General features: G+C 40.4%; 9 non-coding genes across 9 annotated transcripts; all 9 read left to right on the forward strand.

Moving 5' to 3' along the window:
- The first annotated feature begins 2847 nt into the window (after nt 1-2847).
- On the forward strand, nt 2848-2929 carry TRNAS-AGA (transfer RNA serine (anticodon AGA)). The gene has a single exon. It is a non-coding gene; the product is annotated as a tRNA-Ser (tRNA).
- A 1279-nt stretch (nt 2930-4208) lies between these two features.
- TRNAH-GUG (transfer RNA histidin (anticodon GUG)) lies at nt 4209-4280 on the forward strand. The gene has a single exon. It is a non-coding gene; the product is annotated as a tRNA-His (tRNA).
- A 2588-nt stretch (nt 4281-6868) lies between these two features.
- TRNAS-AGA (transfer RNA serine (anticodon AGA)) lies at nt 6869-6950 on the forward strand. The gene has a single exon. It is a non-coding gene; the product is annotated as a tRNA-Ser (tRNA).
- Nucleotides 6951-10888: 3938 nt separating this feature from the next.
- TRNAS-AGA (transfer RNA serine (anticodon AGA)) lies at nt 10889-10970 on the forward strand. Its single transcript has one exon. It is a non-coding gene; the product is annotated as a tRNA-Ser (tRNA).
- Nucleotides 10971-12249: 1279 nt separating this feature from the next.
- On the forward strand, nt 12250-12321 carry TRNAH-GUG (transfer RNA histidin (anticodon GUG)). The gene has a single exon. It is a non-coding gene; the product is annotated as a tRNA-His (tRNA).
- A 2588-nt stretch (nt 12322-14909) lies between these two features.
- TRNAS-AGA (transfer RNA serine (anticodon AGA)) lies at nt 14910-14991 on the forward strand. Its single transcript has one exon. It is a non-coding gene; the product is annotated as a tRNA-Ser (tRNA).
- Nucleotides 14992-18930: 3939 nt separating this feature from the next.
- Nucleotides 18931-19012, forward strand: TRNAS-AGA (transfer RNA serine (anticodon AGA)). The gene has a single exon. It is a non-coding gene; the product is annotated as a tRNA-Ser (tRNA).
- A 1279-nt stretch (nt 19013-20291) lies between these two features.
- Nucleotides 20292-20363, forward strand: TRNAH-GUG (transfer RNA histidin (anticodon GUG)). Its single transcript has one exon. It is a non-coding gene; the product is annotated as a tRNA-His (tRNA).
- A 2584-nt stretch (nt 20364-22947) lies between these two features.
- TRNAS-AGA (transfer RNA serine (anticodon AGA)) lies at nt 22948-23029 on the forward strand. The gene has a single exon. It is a non-coding gene; the product is annotated as a tRNA-Ser (tRNA).
- The last annotated feature ends 1011 nt before the right edge of the window (nt 23030-24040 follow it).

Raw genomic sequence — 24040 nt, forward strand, 5'->3', positions numbered from 1 at the left:
TGACTCCTGGCATTTCACAAGCAGGCGGCCAGGAAACGGTTTCAGCCTATCAACCACTGAGGAGACGCAGCCTTTGAATGAGGAATGAGGAAGCAATGAATACATCCAGCCTATCACAGGAACAGCCCTGAGTGTTCCGAATTATAAATTCTCCATGTCACTGTATGTCGTTGAGCCCAAGTAGCTCGCCGTGATCGTATAGTGGTTAGTACTCTGCGTTGCGGCCGCAGCAACCTCAGTTCGAATCCGAGTCACGGCATTGTGGTTGGCAATGTCACGGCAGTTGGGTGTTAATTTTACAGAATTAGCAAATGTACCAGTGGTTTTTGTAAAATGTCTATTAAAAACAGATCCTTTCAAATATTTAAACCATCTAACAACAAATGATTTAAACTCGCATGATTATAAGCTGTAGCTATAATGTATTTACTTACATAAATTATCGTTCTTGAACCTATTGGGGGTGAAGGGAGAGCGGAGCTCACCCCCCAGGTGCAGTTGAGTGACCTGTGTTGTGGCTCTCTAGAGGGAAGGCACAAATTTTGCTGTCACCCAGCCCAATCCAGACGTGTATTGGGGCCAGGTTTCAGGCAAATAGAGCAGTAAGTGCAGAGAAATGTTCACTCTCTAAAAGTGGCATTTCTAAAATAGTAAAGTTAAATCCAACCTCACCAGTAAGTAGAATTTTCAATAAATAAATAAAGCTACTCCTCTCCGATATGGAATTACCAAATAAAAAGTATAGGGGAATACACAGAGCTAACCTATGAGAGGGGTAGACCTCACAGTAGTGAAAAATGAAATAGACTGTTTGGTACTTACAGGACACGCGAACCACCAAAGTACATATCTTATTTTTTACTTACATAGCATCATGCACCTAGGACTACCTAGGGCCTACCTTAGGTGTAAATTATATGTAATAAAAGGGGAGTTTAAGGCTTGGCAAGTAGGCTGGGACTCCCCTGGGAGACCCCTGAGTCTATGCCCAGAACCATAACTCTGCCAGTCGAGTACTTACCTAAAAGCCGATAACTCACTTTTCTTCCATAGGCTAACATTGAGTGGTTTCACTTGGAAATTCTTCTAAGTGGTGTGGAGTTTTGGAACTTTAAAATATTCATCTAAAATCAGCCGAACAACGAATTCTGATTTACTCACCTGTTATCAGGAGAGACCTCAGTGCTGCATCTTGGAGCTCAGTACTGACCCTGAAAAGTAATTTTAACCGTACTTACCAGTAACTCGAATTTCCTTCCATGGGATATCATTGCCTGCTTTTTGCTGAAAATTTTCTAAGTGTCGATTTTTGAAACTTACAAATATTCTTTAAAAATCGTACCAACTGTGAAAACGTAATTGTTTACCTGTTTTAGATAGATGTCCCAGTACTGAGCCTAGGAGCCCAGCACTGGATTACAAAAGTAACGAGAACGTACTTTACCCGTAACTTGAATTTTCTTCCATAGGAAACCATTGACTGTTTTTCTGTGAAATTTCTTCTAAGTGTCGATTTTGCAAACATGTAAATATTCCTTAAAAATCGCCTGTATAACTTAAACGTAGTTTCTCAACTGCTTACAGGTGGTACAGTAGTGCTGGATCTAGGATCCAACACTGACCTAGAAAAAGTAACCATAACCCCACTTACCTGCTAAGTGAATTTCCTTCCATAGGATAACATTGGTAATTTGATCAGCAAAAGTTTCTAAGTGTCAACTTTTAAAATAGCAAAATATTGCTTAAAAATCACAACAGTAACTAAAACGAATTTACTCACTTGTTTCCAAGAACTGTCCCAGGACTGAATCTAGGATCCAGTCCTGGATTTAGAAAAGTATTCCTGAAAGTAATTAATTGCATATAACTTAAAATTCCCATTGAGCTCAATGTATTATTGTGATTCAAATTGTGTTGCCTATTGTAATAAACTGTAACTATGACCTGCAAAAGTCAATTGCCTATTGCAAAGTATTTAACTAAAGCATCTCATTCTGAGAAAGTATATTTTGATACCTATTGTTGGTTCTCAAATAAAACAACAATATATTTTTTATGCAAACCAATGGCCTAGTGTTCAGTTCTTGAGTGTGTGAGACCATTTGCTGACTGAGTGTGTACAACAAATGTTTTACACTGTACTCTGATACTGCCTTACTGCTCGGCAAGCTACCACTTTAGAGAGTAAGGTTATATCTAACTTTAGCCTCTGCCAAACCTCTGGGGACTGGGCACTCTGTGCACACTGTACCTATTTGGGAACAGTATATACAGAGCCACTTTCTCACAGTAGTGATAAAGTGATTAGAGTCCTACGGCCAACATAAAGATACAGCAAAACGTGAGGTGAAAAGCAAAAAGGTTGCTGGTAGGCCACCTTAAGGATGCCAGGTCTAACAAAAACTGAACTAAGGATAACATGAGTAAAACATCAGGTTTCTCTACTGCATTTGGTGAGACAAGTGGGCCTTCTTTTATCTTCCATTCAAGCAATCTTTGACAGACCCCTTTATTATAGAGCTTTTCAAGGATTAAAGATAAGGCACTTACAAAGGAGTCCCAAATACTCAGAGATGGTTGACTTCTGTAATATGGGTCGTAGACTAAAAGCAGCGCAAAAACAGAGTGCAACAGGGTCCAAAAAACTTGAGTGCCACAAGAGAGTTTGAATGCAAGCGTATCCTTTTACAGATCCAGAGATATACTCATGCAATTTTTATTTTTAGGACAGAACGTGCATGATGAAAAAAACATTGTTTTTAAAAAGCGCATTGCAGAATATTAGTACTTTGATGTGGGAAAACTTCAAAACTTTCAAACAAAATATTTGTAGGCAGCTTACAGCAAGTTGTTGTGGCCGAGTGGTTAAGGCGATGGACTAGAAATCCATTGAGATATCCCCGCGCAGGTTCGAATCCTGCCAACAACGAGAATCTTTTTATTATCGTCTACAATTTCAGAAGTTAACCTTTAGTATTTCTTCCATTTCAGTTTTATAAATAGGTGGCTTATTTTTGTGTCACTATTGCCTCTCCACATATTTGTTATCGCTACCTCTTTCATGTCTTTGCTACACCTCGTCCCTACTTTAGCACTGGTGTAAACGCTTCAAAATATTATACCGTTGCTCTCTCATTCATACCTGCGCATGCACTTGAAAGTTACTTTACCAATAAAAGACGCAAAGAGAGAAATAGAACAAAAGTGCTGGCTGGATTGGCAAACACACTTCATAAAACTGCATTTTCTTTTTTATTCTCCCCCGTGTTACATGCTTAACCTCCCCATGTGTAATTTCTCTTAACCTGCTGTCCCAGGAAGAGAATTCATCTACAGGCTCTTTCTGTGTTTTTTTCCCTAGTCTGTCTTTCCCATTTCTTAGCTGTGTAACTGTTCCTTTACGCGCTCTATTTAAACGCCATCAATCTCATTTGAGCTCCTTGCTCCCGCTTCTGTTTTCTCCACCTCTCATACTGCCAGTTCTCTCTTTCTCTGTGATTGGTGGCTACTTTCCTGAGCTTCCGAAGCCACGTGGTTCCTGCCTCTTGTTGTCAGACTTGAATTGGAAAAGGAACCATATTAACAAGCCTTTACCACTCACACACGGCGGAAGTTTATACTTTAATTCAGTGAGCTAAGAAAAGCGTGTTGTGGGTCCCCTACGAGCCATGGTGCTTGCTTCATCATGATTTGGCACCAGTCATTAGCCGCAGCTCTGCTAATGAGCCACTGAGGTCAGTTTCAATATTTACTCAAAAACATAACCATGCAGCCCTCCCCTCAACTGTGTATTATCTTGCTTTTCTGCTGTTCGTGTGATTAGCTGGGAGGAGCTCACGGCGACATCCTCCCTATAAAAGTGTAGATGGATCACTCTCTAATTCTTTCTTGCTTCACATACAAATGGCTTGAAAGGTGCAGGGAAGATGCAGGTCTAATAGACAGAATAGAAGGTCTGTGCCAGGTGGGTTTCTCTGCATTGGTGTCCCATCACAGGTCCGCAAGTGTATTGTGTGATCTTTGACTCCTGGCATTTCACAAGCAGGCGGCCAGGAAACGGTTTCAGCCTATCAACCACTGAGGAGACGCAGCCTCTGAATGAGGAATGAGGAAGCAATGAATACATCCAGCCTATCACAGGAACAGCCCTGAGTGTTCCGAATTATAAATTCTCCATGTCACTGTATGTCGTTGAGCCCAAGTAGCTCGCCGTGATCGTATAGTGGTTAGTACTCTGCGTTGTGGCCGCAGCAACCTCGGTTCGAATCCGAGTCACGGCATTGTGGTTGGCAATGTCACGGCAGTTGGGTGTTAATTTTACAGAATTAGCAAATGTACCAGTGGTTTTTGTAAAATGTCTATTAAAAACAGATCCTTTCAAATATTTAAACCATCTAACAACAAATGATTTAAACTCGCATGATTATAAGCTGTAGCTATAATGTATTTACTTACATAAATTATCGTTCTTGAACCTATTGGGGGTGAAGGGAGAGCGGAGCTCACCCCCCAGGTGCAGTTGAGTGACCTGTGTTGTGGCTCTCTAGAGGGAAGGCACAAATTTTGCTGTCACCCAGCCCAATCCAGACGTGTATTGGGGCCAGGTTTCAGGCAAATAGAGCAGTAAGTGCAGAGAAATGTTCACTCTCTAAAAGTGGCATTTCTAAAATAGTAAAGTTAAATCCAACCTCACCAGTAAGTAGGATTTTCAATAAATAAATAAAGCTACTCCTCTCCGATATGGAATTACCAAATAAAAAGTATAGGGGAATACACAGAGCTAACCTATGAGAGGGGTAGACCTCACAGTAGTGAAAAATGAAATAGACTGTTTGCTACTTACAGGACACGCGAACCACCAAAGTACATATCTAATTTTTTACTTACATAGCATCATGCACCTAGGACTACCTAGGGCCTACCTTAGGTGTAAATTATATGTAATAAAAGGGGAGTTTAAGGCTTGGCAAGTAGGCTGGGACTCCCCTGGGAGACCCCTGAGTCTATGCCCAGAACCATAACTCTGCCAGTCGAGTACTTACCTAAAAGCCGATAACTCACTTTTCTTCCATAGGCTAACATTGAGTGGTTTCACTTGGAAATTCTTCTAAGTGGTGTGGAGTTTTGGAACTTTAAAATATTCATCTAAAATCAGCCGAACAACGAATTCTGATTTACTCACCTGTTATCAGGAGAGACCTCAGTGCTGCATCTTGGAGCTCAGTACTGACCCTGAAAAGTAATTTTAACCGTACTTACCAGTAACTCGAATTTCCTTCCATGGGATATCATTGCCTGCTTTTCGCTGAAAATGTTCTAAGTGTCGATTTTTGAAACTTACAAATATTCTTTAAAAATCGTACCAACTGTGAAAACGTAATTGTTTACCTGTTTTAGATAGATGTCCCAGTACTGAGCCTAGGAGCCCAGCACTGGATTACAAAAGTAACGAGAACGTACTTTACCCGTAACTTGAATTTTCTTCCATAGGAAACCATTGACTGTTTTTCTGTGAAATTTCTTCTAAGTGTCGATTTTGCAAACATGTAAATATTCCTTAAAAATCGCCTGTATAACTTAAACGTAGTTTCTCAACTGCTTACAGGTGGTACAGTAGTGCTGGATCTAGGATCCAACACTGACCTAGAAAAAGTAACCATAACCCCACTTACCTGCTAAGTGAATTTCCTTCCATAGGATAACATTGGTAATTTGATCAGCAAAAGTTTCTAAGTGTCAACTTTTAAAATAGCAAAATATTGCTTAAAAATCACAACAGTAACTAAAACGAATTTACTCACTTGTTTCCAAGAACTGTCCCAGGACTGAATCTAGGATCCAGTCCTGGATTTAGAAAAGTATTCCTGAAAGTAATTAATTGCATATAACTTAAAATTCCCATTGAGCTCAATGTATTATTGTGATTCAAATTGTGTTGCCTATTGTAATAAACTGTAACTATGACCTGCAAAAGTCAATTGCCTATTGCAAAGTATTTAACTAAAGCACCTCACTCTGAGAAAGTATATTTTGATACCTATTGTTGGTTCTCAAATAAAACAACAATATCTTTTGTATGCAAACCAATGGCCTAGTGTTCAGTTCTTGAGTGTGTGAGACCATTTGCTGACTGAGTGTGTACAACAAATGTTTTACACTGTACTCTGATACTGCCTTACTGCTCGGCAAGCTACTACTTTAGAGAGTAAGGTTATATCTAACTTTAGCCTCTGCCAAACCTCTGGGGACTGGGGACTCTGTGCACACTGTACCTATTTGGGAACAGTATATACAGAGCCACTTTCTCACAGTAGTGATAAAGTGATTAGAGTCCTACGGCCAACATAAAGATACAGCAAAACGTGAGGTGAAAAGCAAAAAGGTTGCTGGTAGGCCACCTTAAGGATGCCAGGTCTAACAAAAACTGAACTAAGGATAACATGAGTAAAACATCAGGTTTCTCTACTGCATTTGGTGAGACAAGTGGGCCTTCTTTTATCTTCCATTCAAGCAATCTTTGACAGACCCCTTTATTATAGAGCTTTTCAAGGATTAAAGATAAGGCACTTACAAAGGAGTCCCAAATACTCAGAGATGGTTGACTTCTGTAATATGGGTCGTCGACTAAAAGCAGCGCAAAAACAGAGTGCAACGGGGTCCAAAAAACTTGAGTGCCACAAGAGAGTTTGAATGCAAGCGTATCCTTTTACAGATCCAGAGATATACTCATGCAATTTTTATTTTTAGGACAGAACGTGCATGATGAAAAAAACATTGTTTTTAAAAAGCGCATTGCAGAATATTAGTACTTTGATGTGGGAAAACTTCAAAACTTTCAAACAAAATATTTGTATGCCGCTTACAGCAAGTTGTTGTGGCCGAGTGGGTAAGGCGATGGACTAGAAATCCATTGGGGTATCCCCGCGCAGGTTCGAATCCTGCCAACAACGAGAATCTTTTTATTATCGGCTACAATTTCAGAAGTTAACCTTTAGTATTTCTTCCATTTCAGTTTTATAAATAGGTGGCTTATTTTTGTGTCACTATTGCCTCTCCACATATTTGTTATCGCTACCTCTTTCATGTCTTTGCTACACCTCATTCCTACTTTAGCACTGGTGTAAACGCTTCAAATTATTATACCGTTGCTCTCTCATTCATACCTGCGCATGCACTTGAAAGTTACTTTACCAATAAAAGACGCAAAGAGAGAAATAGAACAAAAGTGCTGGCTGGATTGGCAAACACACTTCATAAAACTGCATTTTCTTTTTTATTCTCCCCCGTGTTACATGCTTAACCTCCCCATGTGTACTTTCTCTTAACCTGCTGTCCCAGGAAGAGAATTCATCTACAGGCTCTTTCTGTGTTTTTTTCCCTAGTCTGTCTTTCCCATTTCTTAGCTGTGTAACTGTTCCTTTACGCGCTCTATTTAAACGCCATCAATCTCATTTGAGCTCCTTGCTCCCGCTTCTGTTTTCTCCACCTCTCATACTGCCAGTTCTCTCTTTCTCTGTGATTGGTGGCTACTTTCCTGAGCTTCCGAAGCCACGTGGTTCCTGCCTCTTGTTGTCAGACTTGAATTGGAAAAGGAACCATATTAACAAGCCTTTACCACTCACACACGGCGGAAGTTTATACTTTAATTCAGTGAGCTAAGAAAAGCGTGTTGTGGGTCCCCTACGAGCCATGGTGCTTGCTTCATCATGATTTGGCACCAGTCATTAGCCGCAGCTCTGCTAATGAGCCACTGAGGTCAGTTTCAATATTTACTCAAAAACATAACCATGCAGCCCTCCCCTCAACTGTGTATTATCTTGCTTTTCTGCTGTTCGTGTGATTAGCTGGGAGGAGCTCACGGCGACATCCTCCCTATAAAAGTGTAGATGGATCACTCTCTAACTCTTTCTTGCTTCACATACAAATGGCTTGAAAGGTGCAGGGAAGATGCAGGTCTAATAGACAGAATAGAAGGTCTGTGCCAGGTGGGTTTCTCTGCATTGGTGTCCCATCACAGGTCCGCAAGTGTATTGTGTGATCTTTGACTCCTGGCATTTCACAAGCAGGCGGCCAGGAAACGGTTTCAGCCTATCAACCACTGAGGAGACGCAGCCTCTGAATGAGGAATGAGGAAGCAATGAATACATCCAGCCTATCACAGGAACAGCCCTGAGTGTTCCGAATTATAAATTCTCCATGTCACTGTATGTCGTTGAGCCCAAGTAGCTCGCCGTGATCGTATAGTGGTTAGTACTCTGCGTTGCGGCCGCAGCAACCTCAGTTCGAATCCGAGTCACGGCATTGTGGTTGGCAATGTCACGGCAGTTGGGTGTTAATTTTACAGAATTAGCAAATGTACCAGTGGTTTTTGTAAAATGTCTATTAAAAACAGATCCTTTCAAATATTTAAACCATCTAACAACAAATGATTTAAACTCGCATGATTATAAGCTGTAGCTATAATGTATTTACTTACATAAATTATCGTTCTTGAACCTATTGGGGGTGAAGGGAGAGCGGAGCTCACCCCCCAGGTGCAGTTGAGTGACCTGTGTTGTGGCTCTCTAGAGGGAAGGCACAAATTTTGCTGTCACCCAGCCCAATCCAGACGTGTATTGGGGCCAGGTTTCAGGCAAATAGAGCAGTAAGTGCAGAGAAATGTTCACTCTCTAAAAGTGGCATTTCTAAAATAGTAAAGTTAAATCCAACCTCACCAGTAAGTAGAATTTTCAATAAATAAATAAAGCTACTCCTCTCCGATATGGAATTACCAAATAAAAAGTATAGGGGAATACACAGAGCTAACCTATGAGAGGGGTAGACCTCACAGTAGTGAAAAATGAAATAGACTGTTTGGTACTTACAGGACACGCGAACCACCAAAGTACATATCTTATTTTTTACTTACATAGCATCATGCACCTAGGACTACCTAGGGCCTACCTTAGGTGTAAATTATATGTAATAAAAGGGGAGTTTAAGGCTTGGCAAGTAGGCTGGGACTCCCCTGGGAGACCCCTGAGTCTATGCCCAGAACCATAACTCTGCCAGTCGAGTACTTACCTAAAAGCCGATAACTCACTTTTCTTCCATAGGCTAACATTGAGTGGTTTCACTTGGAAATTCTTCTAAGTGGTGTGGAGTTTTGGAACTTTAAAATATTCATCTAAAATCAGCCGAACAACGAATTCTGATTTACTCACCTGTTATCAGGAGAGACCTCAGTGCTGCATCTTGGAGCTCAGTACTGACCCTGAAAAGTAATTTTAACCGTACTTACCAGTAACTCGAATTTCCTTCCATGGGATATCATTGCCTGCTTTTTGCTGAAAATTTTCTAAGTGTCGATTTTTGAAACTTACAAATATTCTTTAAAAATCGTACCAACTGTGAAAACGTAATTGTTTACCTGTTTTAGATAGATGTCCCAGTACTGAGCCTAGGAGCCCAGCACTGGATTACAAAAGTAACGAGAACGTACTTTACCCGTAACTTGAATTTTCTTCCATAGGAAACCATTGACTGTTTTTCTGTGAAATTTCTTCTAAGTGTCGATTTTGCAAACATGTAAATATTCCTTAAAAATCGCCTGTATAACTTAAACGTAGTTTCTCAACTGCTTACAGGTGGTACAGTAGTGCTGGATCTAGGATCCAACACTGACCTAGAAAAAGTAACCATAACCCCACTTACCTGCTAAGTGAATTTCCTTCCATAGGATAACATTGGTAATTTGATCAGCAAAAGTTTCTAAGTGTCAACTTTTAAAATAGCAAAATATTGCTTAAAAATCACAACAGTAACTAAAACGAATTTACTCACTTGTTTCCAAGAACTGTCCCAGGACTGAATCTAGGATCCAGTCCTGGATTTAGAAAAGTATTCCTGAAAGTAATTAATTGCATATAACTTAAAATTCCCATTGAGCTCAATGTATTATTGTGATTCAAATTGTGTTGCCTATTGTAATAAACTGTAACTATGACCTGCAAAAGTCAATTGCCTATTGCAAAGTATTTAACTAAAGCATCTCATTCTGAGAAAGTATATTTTGATACCTATTGTTGGTTCTCAAATAAAACAACAATATATTTTTTATGCAAACCAATGGCCTAGTGTTCAGTTCTTGAGTGTGTGAGACCATTTGCTGACTGAGTGTGTACAACAAATGTTTACACTGTACTCTGATACTGCCTTACTGCTCGGCAAGCTACCACTTTAGAGAGTAAGGTTATATCTAACTTTAGCCTCTGCCAAACCTCTGGGGACTGGGCACTCTGTGCACACTGTACCTATTTGGGAACAGTATATACAGAGCCACTTTCTCACAGTAGTGATAAAGTGATTAGAGTCCTACGGCCAACATAAAGATACAGCAAAACGTGAGGTGAAAAGCAAAAAGGTTGCTGGTAGGCCACCTTAAGGATGCCAGGTCTAACAAAAACTGAACTAAGGATAACATGAGTAAAACATCAGGTTTCTCTACTGCATTTGGTGAGACAAGTGGGCCTTCTTTTATCTTCCATTCAAGCAATCTTTGACAGACCCCTTTATTATAGAGCTTTTCAAGGATTAAAGATAAGGCACTTACAAAGGAGTCCCAAATACTCAGAGATGGTTGACTTCTGTAATATGGGTCGTAGACTAAAAGCAGCGCAAAAACAGAGTGCAACAGGGTCCAAAAAACTTGAGTGCCACAAGAGAGTTTGAATGCAAGCGTATCCTTTTACAGATCCAGAGATATACTCATGCAATTTTTATTTTTAGGACAGAACGTGCATGATGAAAAAAACATTGTTTTTAAAAAGCGCATTGCAGAATATTAGTACTTTGATGTGGGAAAACTTCAAAACTTTCAAACAAAATATTTGTAGGCAGCTTACAGCAAGTTGTTGTGGCCGAGTGGTTAAGGCGATGGACTAGAAATCCATTGAGGTATCCCCGCGCAGGTTCGAATCCTGCCAACAACGAGAATCTTTTTATTATCGTCTACAATTTCAGAAGTTAACCTTTAGTATTTCTTCCATTTCAGTTTTATAAATAGGTGGCTTATTTTTGTGTCACTATTGCCTCTCCACATATTTGTTATCGCTACCTCTTTCATGTCTTTGCTACACCTCGTCCCTACTTTAGCACTGGTGTAAACGCTTCAAAATATTATACCGTTGCTCTCTCATTCATACCTGCGCATGCACTTGAAAGTTACTTTACCAATAAAAGACGCAAAGAGAGAAATAGAACAAAAGTGCTGGCTGGATTGGCAAACACACTTCATAAATCTGCATTTTCTTTTTTATTCTCCCCCGTGTTACATGCTTAACCTCCCCATGTGTAATTTCTCTTAACCTGCTGTCCCAGGAAGAGAATTCATCTACAGGCTCTTTCTGTGTTTTTTTCCCTAGTCTGTCTTTCCCATTTCTTAGCTGTGTAACTGTTCCTTTACGCGCTCTATTTAAACGCCATCAATCTCATTTGAGCTCCTTGCTCCCGCTTCTGTTTTCTCCACCTCTCATACTGCCAGTTCTCTCTTTCTCTGTGATTGGTGGCTACTTTCCTGAGCTTCCGAAGCCACGTGGTTCCTGCCTCTTGTTGTCAGACTTGAATTGGAAAAGGAACCATATTAACAAGCCTTTACCACTCACACACGGCGGAAGTTTATACTTTAATTCAGTGAGCTAAGAAAAGCGTGTTGTGGGTCCCCTACGAGCCATTGTGCTTGCTTCATCATGATTTGGCACCAGTCATTAGCCGCAGCTCTGCTAATGAGCCACTGAGGTCAGTTTCAATATTTACTCAAAAACATAACCATGCAGCCCTCCCCTCAACTGTGTATTATCTTGCTTTTCTGCTGTTCGTGTGATTAGCTGGGAGGAGCTCACGGCGACATCCTCCCTATAAAAGTGTAGATGGATCACTCTCTAACTCTTTCTTGCTTCACATACAAATGGCTTGAAAGGTGCAGGGAAGATGCAGGTCTAATAGACAGAATAGAAGGTCTGTGCCAGGTGGGTTTCTCTGCATTGGTGTCCCATCACAGGTCCGCAAGTGTATTGTGTGATCTTTGACTCCTGGCATTTCACAAGCAGGCGGCCAGGAAACGGTTTCAGCCTATCAACCACTGAGGAGACGCAGCCTCTGAATGAGGAATGAGGAAGCAATGAATACATCCAGCCTATCACAGGAACAGCCCTGAGTGTTCCGAATTATAAATTCTCCATGTCACTGCATGTCGTTGAGCCCAAGTAGCTCGCCGTGATCGTATAGTGGTTAGTACTCTGCGTTGTGGCCGCAGCAACCTCGGTTCGAATCCGAGTCACGGCATTGTGGTTGGCAATGTCACAGCAGTTGGGTGTTAATTTTACAGAATTAGCAAATGTACCAGTGGTTTTTGTAAAATGTCTATTAAAAACAGATCCTTTCAAATATTTAAACCATCTAACAACAAATGATTTAAACTCGCATGATTATAAGCTGTAGCTATAATGTATTTACTTACATAAATTATCGTTCTTGAACCTATTGGGGGTGAAGGGGGAGCGGAGCTCACCCCCCAGGTGCAGTTGAGTGACCTGTGTTGTGGCTCTCTAGAGGGAAGGCACAAATTTTGCTGTCACCCAGCCCAATCCAGACGTGTATTGGGGCCAGGTTTCAGGCAAATAGAGCAGTAAGTGCAGAGAAATGTTCACTCTCTAAAAGTGGCATTTCTAAAATAGTAAAGTTAAATCCAACCTCACCAGTAAGTAGGATTTTCAATAAATAAATAAAGCTACTCCTCTCCGATATGGAATTACCAAATAAAAAGTATAGGGGAATACACAGAGCTAACCTATGAGAGGGGTAGACCTCACAGTAGTGAAAAATGAAATAGACTGTTTGGTACTTACAGGACACGCGAACCACCAAAGTACATATCTTATTTTTTACTTACATAGCATCATGCACCTAGGACTACCTAGGGCCTACCTTAGGTGTAAATTATATGTAATAAAAGGGGAGTTTAAGGCTTGGCAAGTAGGCTGGGACTCCCCTGGGAGACCCCTGAGTCTATGCCCAGAACCATAACCCTGCCAGTCGAGTACTTACCTAAAAGCCGATAACTCACTTTTCTTCCATAGGCTAACATTGAGTGGTTTCACTTGGAAATTCTTCTAAGTGGTGTGGAGTTTTGGAACTTTAAAATATTCATCTAAAATCAGCCGAACAACGAATTCTGATTTACTCACCTGTTATCAGGAGAGACCTCAGTGCTGCATCTTGGAGCTCAGTACTGACCCTGAAAAGTAATTTTAACCGTACCTACCAGTAACTCGAATTTCCTTCCATGGGATATCATTGCCTGCTTTTCGCTGAAAATTTTCTAAGTGTCGATTTTTGAAACTTACAAATATTCTTTAAAAATCGTACCAACTGTGAAAACGTAATTGTTTACCTGTTTTAGATAGATGTCCCAGTACTGAGCCTAGGAGCCCAGCACTGGATTACAAAAGTAACGAGAACGTACTTTACCCGTAACTTGAATTTTCTTCCATAGGAAACCATTGACTGTTTTTCTGTGAAATTTCTTCTAAGTGTCGATTTTGCAAACATGTAAATATTCCTTAAAAATCGCCTGTATAACTTAAACGTAGTTTCTCAACTGCTTACAGGTGGTACAGTAGTCCTGGATCTAGGATCCAACACTGACCTAGAAAAAGTAACCATAACCCCACTTACCTGCTAAGTGAATTTCCTTCCATAGGATAACATTGGTAATTTGATCAGCAAAAGTTTCTAAGTGTCAACTTTTAAAATAGCAAAATATTGCTTAAAAATCACAACAGTAACTAAAACGAATTTACTCACTTGTTTCCAAGAACTGTCCCAGGACTGAATCTAGGATCCAGTCCTCGATTTAGAAAAGTATTCCTGAAAGTAATTAATTGCATATAACTTAAAATTCCCATTGAGCTCAATGTATTATTGTGATTCAAATTGTGTTGCCTATTGTAATAAACTGTAACTATGACCTGCAAAAGTCAATTGCCTATTGCAAAGTATTTAACTAAAGCATCTCACTCTGAGAAAGTATATTTTGATACCTATTGTTGGTTCTCAAGTAAAACAACAATATCTTTTTTATGCAAACCAATGGCCTAGTGTTCAGTTCTTGAGTGTGTGAGACCATTTGCTGACTGAGTGTGTACAACAAATGTTTTACACTGTACTCTGATACTGCCTTACTGCTCGGCAAGCTACCACTTTAGAGAGTAAGGTTATATCTAACTTTAGCCTCTGCCAAACCTCTGGGGACTGGGGACTCTGTGCACACTGTACCTATTTGGGAACAGTATATACAGAGCCACTTTCTCACAGTAGTGATAAAGTGATTAGAGTCCTACGGCCAACATAAAGATACAGCAAAACGTGAGGTGAAAAGCAAAAAGGTTGCTGGTAGGCCACCTTAAGGATGCCAGGTCTAACAAAAACTGAACTAAGGATAACATGAGTAAAACATCAGGTTTCTCTACTGCATTTGGTGAGACAAGTGGGCCTTCTTTTATCTTCCATTCAAGCAATCTTTGACAGACCCCTTTATTATAGAGCTTTTCAAGGATTAAAGATAAGGCACTTACAAAGGAGTCCCAAATACTCAGAGATGGTTGACTTCTGTAATATGGGTCGTAGACTAAAAGCAGCGCAAAAACAGAGTGCAACAGGGTCCAAAAAACTTGAGTGCCACAAGAGAGTTTGAATGCAAGCGTATCCTTTTACAGATCCAGAGATATACTCATGCAATTTTTATTTTTAGGACAGAACGTGCATGATGAAAAAAACATTGTTTTTAAAAAGCGCATTGCAGAATATTAGTACTTTGATGTGGGAAAACTTCAAAACTTTCAAACAAAATATTTGTAGGCAGCTTACAGCAAGTTGTTGTGGCCGAGTGGTTAAGGCGATGGACTAGAAATCCATTGGGGTATCCCCGCGCAGGTTCGAATCCTGCCAACAGCGAGAATCTTTTTATTATCGGCTACAATTTCAGAAGTTAACCTTTAGTATTTCTTCCATTTCAGTTTTATAAATAGGTGGCTTATTTTTGTGTCACTATTGCCTCTCCACATATTTGTTATCGCTACCTCTTTCATGTCTTTGCTACACCTCATTCCTACTTTAGCACTGGTGTAAACGCTTCAAATTATTATACCGTTGCTCTCTCATTCATACCTGCGCATGCACTTGAAAGTTACTTTACCAATAAAAGACGCAAAGAGAGAAATAGAACAAAAGTGCTGGCTGGATTGGCAAACACACTTCATAAAACTGCATTTTCTTTTTTATTCTCCCCCGTGTTACATGCTTAACCTCCCCATGTGTAATTTCTCTTAACCTGCTGTCCCAGGAAGAGAATTCATCTACAGGCTCTTTCTGTGTTTTTTTCCCTAGTCTGTCTTTCCCATTTCTTAGCTGTGTAACTGTTCCTTTACGCGCTCTATTTAAACGCCATCAATCTCATTTGAGCTCCTTGCTCCCGCTTCTGTTTTCTCCACCTCTCATACTGCCAGTTCTCTCTTTCTCTGTGATTGGTGGCTACTTTCCTGAGCTTCCGAAGCCACGTGGTTCCTGCCTCTTGTTGTCAGACTTGAATTGGAAAAGGAACCATATTAACAAGCCTTTACCACTCACACACGGCGGAAGTTTATACTTTAATTCAGTGAGCTAAGAAAAGCGTGTTGTGGGTCCCCTACGAGCCATGGTGCTTGCTTCATCATGATTTGGCACCAGTCATTAGCCGCAGCTCTGCTAATGAGCCACTGAGGTCAGTTTCAATATTTACTCAAAAACATAACCATGCAGCCCTCCCCTCAACTGTGTATTATCTTGCTTTTCTGCTGTTCGTGTGATTAGCTGGGAGGAGCTCACGGCGACATCCTCCCTATAAAAGTGTAGATGGATCACTCTCTAACTCTTTCTTGCTTCACATACAAATGGCTTGAAAGGTGCAGGGAAGATGCAGGTCTAATAGACAGAATAGAAGGTCTGTGCCAGGTGGGTTTCTCTGCATTGGTGTCCCATCACAGGTCCGCAAGTGTATTGTGTGATCTTTGACTCCTGGCATTTCACAAGCAGGCGGCCAGGAAACGGTTTCAGCCTATCAACCACTGAGGAGACGCAGCCTCTGAATGAGGAATGAGGAAGCAATGAATACATCCAGCCTATCACAGGAACAGCCCTGAGTGTTCCGAATTATAAATTCTCCATGTCACTGTATGTCGTTGAGCCCAAGTAGCTCGCCGTGATCGTATAGTGGTTAGTACTCTGCGTTGTGGCCGCAGCAACCTCAGTTCGAATCCGAGTCACGGCATTGTGGTTGGCAATGTCACGGCAGTTGGGTGTTAATTTTACAGAATTAGCAAATGTACCAGTGGTTTTTGTAAAATGTCTATTAAAAACAGATCCTTTCAAATATTTAAACCATCTAACAACAAATGATTTAAACTCGCATGATTATAAGCTGTAGCTATAATGTATTTACTTACATAAATTATCGTTCTTGAACCTATTGGGGGTGAAGGGAGAGCGGAGCTCACCCCCCAGGTGCAGTTGAGTGACCTGTGTTGTGGCTCTCTAGAGGGAAGGCACAAATTTTGCTGTAACCCAGCCCAATCCAGACGTGTATTGGGGCCAGGTTTCAGGCAAATAGAGCAGTAAGTGCAGAGAAATGTTCACTCTCTAAAAGTGGCATTTCTAAAATAGTAAAGTTAAATCCAACCTCACCAGTAAGTAGGATTTTCAATAAATAAATAAAGCTACTCCTCTCCGATATGGAATTACCAAATAAAAAGTATAGGGGAATACACAGAGCTAACCTATGAGAGGGGTAGACCTCACAGTAGTGAAAAATGAAATAGACTGTTTGGTACTTACAGGACACGCGAACCACCAAAGTACATATCTTATTTTTTACTTACATAGCATCATGCACCTAGGACTACCTAGGGCCTACCTTAGGTGTAAATTATATGTAATAAAAGGGGAGTTTAAGGCTTGGCAAGTAGGCTGGGACTCCCCTGGGAGACCCCTGAGTCTATGCCCAGAACCATAACTCTGCCAGTCGAGTACTTACCTAAAAGCCGATAACTCACTTTTCTTCCATAGGCTAACATTGAGTGGTTTCACTTGGAAATTCTTCTAAGTGGTGTGGAGTTTTGGAACTTTAAAATATTCATCTAAAATCAGCCGAACAACGAATTCTGATTTACTCACCTGTTATCAGGAGAGACCTCAGTGCTGCATCTTGGAGCTCAGTACTGACCCTGAAAAGTAATTTTAACCGTACTTACCAGTAACTCGAATTTCCTTCCATGGGATATCATTGCCTGCTTTTTGCTGAAAATTTTCTAAGTGTCGATTTTTGAAACTTACAAATATTCTTTAAAAATCGTACCAACTGTGAAAACGTAATTGTTTACCTGTTTTAGATAGATGTCCCAGTACTGAGCCTAGGAGCCCAGCACTGGATTACAAAAGTAACGAGAACGTACTTTACCCGTAACTTGAATTTTCTTCCATAGGAAACCATTGACTGTTTTTCTGTGAAATTTCTTCTAAGTGTCGATTTTGCAAACATGTAAATATTCCTTAAAAATCGCCTGTATAACTTAAACGTAGTTTCTCAACTGCTTACAGGTGGTACAGTAGTGCTGGATCTAGGATCCAACACTGACCTAGAAAAAGTAACCATAACCCCACTTACCTGCTAAGTGAATTTCCTTCCATAGGATAACATTGGTAATTTGATCAGCAAAAGTTTCTAAGTGTCAACTTTTAAAATAGCAAAATATTGCTTAAAAATCACAACAGTAACTAAAACGAATTTACTCACTTGTTTCCAAGAACTGTCCCAGGACTGAATCTAGGATCCAGTCCTGGATTTAGAAAAGTATTCCTGAAAGTAATTAATTGCATATAACTTAAAATTCCCATTGAGCTCAATGTATTATTGTGATTCAAATTGTGTTGCCTATTGTAATAAACTGTAACTATGACCTGCAAAAGTCAATTGCCTATTGCAAAGTATTTAACTAAAGCACCTCACTCTGAGAAAGTATATTTTGATACCTATTGTTGGTTCTCAAATAAAACAACAATATCTTTTGTATGCAAACCAATGGCCTAGTGTTCAGTTCTTGAGTGTGTGAGACCATTTGCTGACTGAGTGTGTACAACAAATGTTTTACACTGTACTCTGATACTGCCTTACTGCTCGGCAAGCTACTACTTTAGAGAGTAAGGTTATATCTAACTTTAGCCTCTGCCAAACCTCTGGGGACTGGGGACTCTGTGCACACTGTACCTATTTGGGAACAGTATATACAGAGCCACTTTCTCACAGTAGTGATAAAGTGATTAGAGTCCTACGGCCAACATAAAGATACAGCAAAACGTGAGGTGAAAAGCAAAAAGGTTGCTGGTAGGCCACCTTAAGGATGCCAGGTCTAACAAAAACTGAACTAAGGATAACATGAGTAAAACATCAGGTTTCTCTACTGCATTTGGTGAGACAAGTGGGCCTTCTTTTATCTTCCATTCAAGCAATCTTTGACAGACCCCTTTATTATAGAGCTTTTCAAGGATTAAAGATAAGGCACTTACAAAGGAGTCCCAAATACTCAGAGATGGTTGACTTCTGTAATATGGGTCGTCGACTAAAAGCAGCGCAAAAACAGAGTGCAACGGGGTCCAAAAAACTTGAGTGCCACAAGAGAGTTTGAATGCAAGCGTATCCTTTTACAGATCCAGAGATATACTCATGCAATTTTTATTTTTAGGACAGAACGTGCATGATGAAAAAAACATTGTTTTTAAAAAGCGCATTGCAGAATATTAGTACTTTGATGTGGGAAAACTTCAAAACTTTCAAACAAAATATTTGTATGCAGCTTACAGCAAGTTGTTGTGGCCGAGTGGGTAAGGCGATGGACTAGAAATCCATTGGGGTATCCCCGCGCAGGTTCGAATCCTGCCAACAACGAGAATCTTTTTATTATCGGCTACAATTTCAGAAGTTAACCTTTAGTATTTCTTCCATTTCAGTTTTATAAATAGGTGGCTTATTTTTGTGTCACTATTGCCTCTCCACATATTTGTTATCGCTACCTCTTTCATGTCTTTGCTACACCTCATTCCTACTTTAGCACTGGTGTAAACGCTTCAAATTATTATACCGTTGCTCTCTCATTCATACCTGCGCATGCACTTGAAAGTTACTTTACCAATAAAAGACGCAAAGAGAGAAATAGAACAAAAGTGCTGGCTGGATTGGCAAACACACTTCATAAAACTGCATTTTCTTTTTTATTCTCCCTCGTGTTACATGCTTAACCTCCCCATGTGTAATTTCTCTTAACCTGCTGTCCCAGGAAGAGAATTCATCTACAGGCTCTTTCTGTGTTTTTTTCCCTAGTCTGTCTTTCCCATTTCTTAGCTGTGTAACTGTTCCTTTATGCGCTCTATTTAAACGCCATCAATCTCATTTGAGCTCCTTGCTCCCGCTTCTGTTTTCTCCACCTCTCATACTGCCAGTTCTCTCTTTCTCTGTGATTGGTGGCTACTTTCCTGAGCTTCCGAAGCCACGTGGTTCCTGCCTCTTGTTGTCAGACTTGAATTGGAAAAGGAACCATATTAACAAGCCTTTACCACTCACACACGGCGGAAGTTTATACTTTAATTCAGTGAGCTAAGAAAAGCGTGTTGTGGGTCCCCTACGAGCCATGGTGCTTGCTTCATCATGATTTGGCACCAGTCATTAGCCGCAGCTCTGCTAATGAGCCACTGAGGTCAGTTTCAATATTTACTCAAAAACATAACCATGCAGCCCTCCCCTCAACTGTGTATTATCTTGCTTTTCTGCTGTTCGTGTGATTAGCTGGGAGGAGCTCACGGCGACATCCTCCCTATAAAAGTGTAGATGGATCACTCTCTAATTCTTTCTTGCTTCACATACAAATGGCTTGAAAGGTGCAGGGAAGATGCAGGTCTAATAGACAGAATAGAAGGTCTGTGCCAGGTGGGTTTCTCTGCATTGGTGTCCCATCACAGGTCCGCAAGTGTATTGTGTGATCTTTGACTCCTGGCATTTCACAAGCAGGCGGCCAGGAAACGGTTTCAGCCTATCAACCACTGAGGAGACGCAGCCTCTGAATGAGGAATGAGGAAGCAATGAATACATCCAGCCTATCACAGGAACAGCCCTGAGTGTTCCGAATTATAAATTCTCCATGTCACTGTATGTCGTTGAGCCCAAGTAGCTCGCCGTGATCGTATAGTGGTTAGTACTCTGCGTTGTGGCCGCAGCAACCTCGGTTCGAATCCGAGTCACGGCATTGTGGTTGGCAATGTCACGGCAGTTGGGTGTTAATTTTACAGAATTAGCAAATGTACCAGTGGTTTTTGTAAAATGTCTATTAAAAACAGATCCTTTCAAATATTTAAACCATCTAACAACAAATGATTTAAACTCGCATGATTATAAGCTGTAGCTATAATGTATTTACTTACATAAATTATCGATCTTGAACCTATTGGGGGTGAAGGGAGAGCGGAGCTCACCCCCCAGGTGCAGTTGAGTGACCTGTGTTGTGGCTCTCTAGAGGGAAGGCACAAATTTTGCTGTCACCCAGCCCAATCCAGACGTGTATTGGGGCCAGGTTTCAGGCAAATAGAGCAGTAAGTGCAGAGAAATGTTCACTCTCTAAAAGTGGCATTTCTAAAATAGTAAAGTTAAATCCAACCTCACCAGTAAGTAGGATTTTCAATAAATAAATAAAGCTACTCCTCTCCGATATGGAATTACCAAATAAAAAGTATAGGGGAATACACAGAGCTAACCTATGAGAGGGGTAGACCTCACAGTGGTGAAAAATGAAATAGACTGTTTGCTACTTACAGGACACGCGAACCACCAAAGTACATATCTAATTTTTTACTTACATAGCATCATGCACCTAGGACTACCTAGGGCCTACCTTAGGTGTAAATTATATGTAATAAAAGGGGAGTTTAAGGCTTGGCAAGTAGGCTGGGACTCCCCTGGGAGACCCCTGAGTCTATGCCCAGAACCATAACTCTGCCAGTCGAGTACTTACCTAAAAGCCGATAACTCACTTTTCTTCCATAGGCTAACATTGAGTGGTTTCACTTGGAAATTCTTCTAAGTGGTGTGGAGTTTTGGAACTTTAAAATATTCATCTAAAATCAGCCGAACAACGAATTCTGATTTACTCACCTGTTATCAGGAGAGACCTCAGTGCTGCATCTTGGAGCTCAGTACTGACCCTGAAAAGTAATTTTAACCATACTTACCAGTAACTCGAATTTCCTTCCATGGGATATCATTGCCTGATTTTTGCTGAAAATTTTCTAAGTGTCGATTTTTGAAACTTACAAATATTCTTTAAAAATCGTACCAACTGTGAAAACGTAATTGTTTACCTGTTTTAGATAGATGTCCCAGTACTGAGCCTAGGAGCCCAGCACTGGATTACAAAAGTAACGAGAACGTACTTTACCCGTAACTTGAATTTTCTTCCATAGGAAACCATTGACTGTTTTTCTGTGAAATTTCTTCTAAGTGTCGATTTTGCAAACATGTAAATATTCCTTAAAAATCGCCTGTATAACTTAAACGTAGTTTCTCAACTGCTTACAGGTGGTACAGTAGTGCTGGATCTAGGATCCAACACTGACCTAGAAAAAGTAACCATAACCCCACTTACCTGCTAAGTGAATTTCCTTCCATAGGATAACATTGGTAATTTGATCAGCAAAAGTTTCTGTCAACTTTTAAAATAGCAAAATATTGCTTAAAAATCACAACAGTAACTAAAACGAATTTACTCACTTGTTTCCAAGAACTGTCCCAGGACTGAATCTAGGATCCAGTCCTGGATTTAGAAAAGTATTCCTGAAAGTAATTAATTGCATATAACTTAAAATTCCCATTGAGCTCAATGTATTATTGTGATTCAAATTGTGTTGCCTATTGTAATAAACTGTAACTATGACCTGCAAAAGTCAATTGCCTATTGCAAAGTATTTAACTAAAGCATCTCATTCTGAGAAAGTATATTTTGATACCTATTGTTGGTTCTCAAATAAAACAACAATATATTTTTTATGCAAACCAATGGCCTAGTGTTCAGTTCTTGAGTGTGTGAGACCATTTGCTGACTGAGTGTGTACAACAAATGTTTTACACTGTACTCTGATACTGCCTTACTGCTCGGCAAGCTACCACTTTAGAGAGTAAGGTTATATCTAACTTTAGCCTCTGCCAAACCTCTGGGGACTGGGCACTCTGTGCACACTGTACCTATTTGGGAACAGTATATACAGAGCCACTTTCTCACAGTAGTGATAAAGTGATTAGAGTCCTACGGCCAACATAAAGATACAGCAAAACGTGAGGTGAAAAGCAAAAAGGTTGCTGGTAGGCCACCTTAAGGATGCCAGGTCTAACAAAAACTGAACTAAGGATAACATGAGTAAAACATCAGGTTTCTCTACTGCATTTGGTGAGACAAGTGGGCCTTCTTTTATCTTCCATTCAAGCAATCTTTGACAGACCCCTTTATTATAGAGCTTTTCAAGGATTAAAGATAAGGCACTTACAAAGGAGTCCCAAATACTCAGAGATGGTTGACTTCTGTAATATGGGTCGTAGACTAAAAGCAGCGCAAAAACAGAGTGCAACAGGGTCCAAAAAACTTGAGTGCCACAAGAGAGTTTGAATGCAAGCGTATCCTTTTACAGATCCAGAGATATACTCATGCAATTTTTATTTTTAGGACAGAACGTGCATGATGAAAAAAACATTGTTTTTAAAAAGCGCATTGCAGAATATTAGTACTTTGATGTGGGAAAACTTCAAAACTTTCAAACAAAATATTTGTAGGCAGCTTACAGCAAGTTGTTGTGGCCGAGTGGTTAAGGCGATGGACTAGAAATCCATTGAGGTATCCCCGCGCAGGTTCGAATCCTGCCAACAACGAGAATCTTTTTATTATCGTCTACAATTTCAGAAGTTAACCTTTAGTATTTCTTCCATTTCAGTTTTATAAATAGGTGGCTTATTTTTGTGTCACTATTGCCTCTCCACATATTTGTTATCGCTACCTCTTTCATGTCTTTGCTACACCTCGTCCCTACTTTAGCACTGGTGTAAACGCTTCAAAATATTATACCGTTGCTCTCTCATTCATACCTGCGCATGCACTTGAAAGTTACTTTACCAATAAAAGACGCAAAGAGAGAAATAGAACAAAAGTGCTGGCTGGATTGGCAAACACACTTCATAAAACTGCATTTTCTTTTTTATTCTCCCCCGTGTTACATGCTTAACCTCCCCATGTGTAATTTCTCTTAACCTGCTGTCCCAGGAAGAGAATTCATCTACAGGCTCTTTCTGTGTTTTTTTCCCTAGTCTGTCTTTCCCATTTCTTAGCTGTGTAACTGTTCCTTTACGCGCTCTATTTAAACGCCATCAATCTCATTTGAGCTCCTTGCTCCCGCTTCTGTTTTCTCCACCTCTCATACTGCCAGTTCTCTCTTTCTCTGTGATTGGTGGCTACTTTCCTGAGCTTCCGAAGCCACGTGGTTCCTGCCTCTTGTTGTCAGACTTGAATTGGAAAAGGAACCATATTAACAAGCCTTTACCACTCACACACGGCGGAAGTTTATACTTTAATTCAGTGAGCTAAGAAAAGCGTGTTGTGGGTCCCCTACGAGCCATGGTGCTTGCTTCATCATGATTTGGCACCAGTCATTAGCCGCAGCTCTGCTAATGAGCCACTTAGGTCAGTTTCAATATATACTCAAAAACATAACCATGCAGCCCTCCCCTCAACTGTGTATTATCTTGCTTTTCTGCTGTTCGTGTGATTAGCTGGGAGGAGCTCACGGCGACATCCTCCCTATAAAAGTGTAGATGGATCACTCTCTAACTCTTTCTTGCTTCACATACAAATGGCTTGAAAGGTGCAGGGAAGATGCAGGTCTAATA

The sequence above is a fragment of the Triturus cristatus genome, chromosome 12 (genome assembly GCF_964204655.1).
Source record: "Triturus cristatus chromosome 12, aTriCri1.1, whole genome shotgun sequence".
NCBI lineage: Eukaryota > Metazoa > Chordata > Amphibia > Caudata > Salamandridae > Triturus > Triturus cristatus.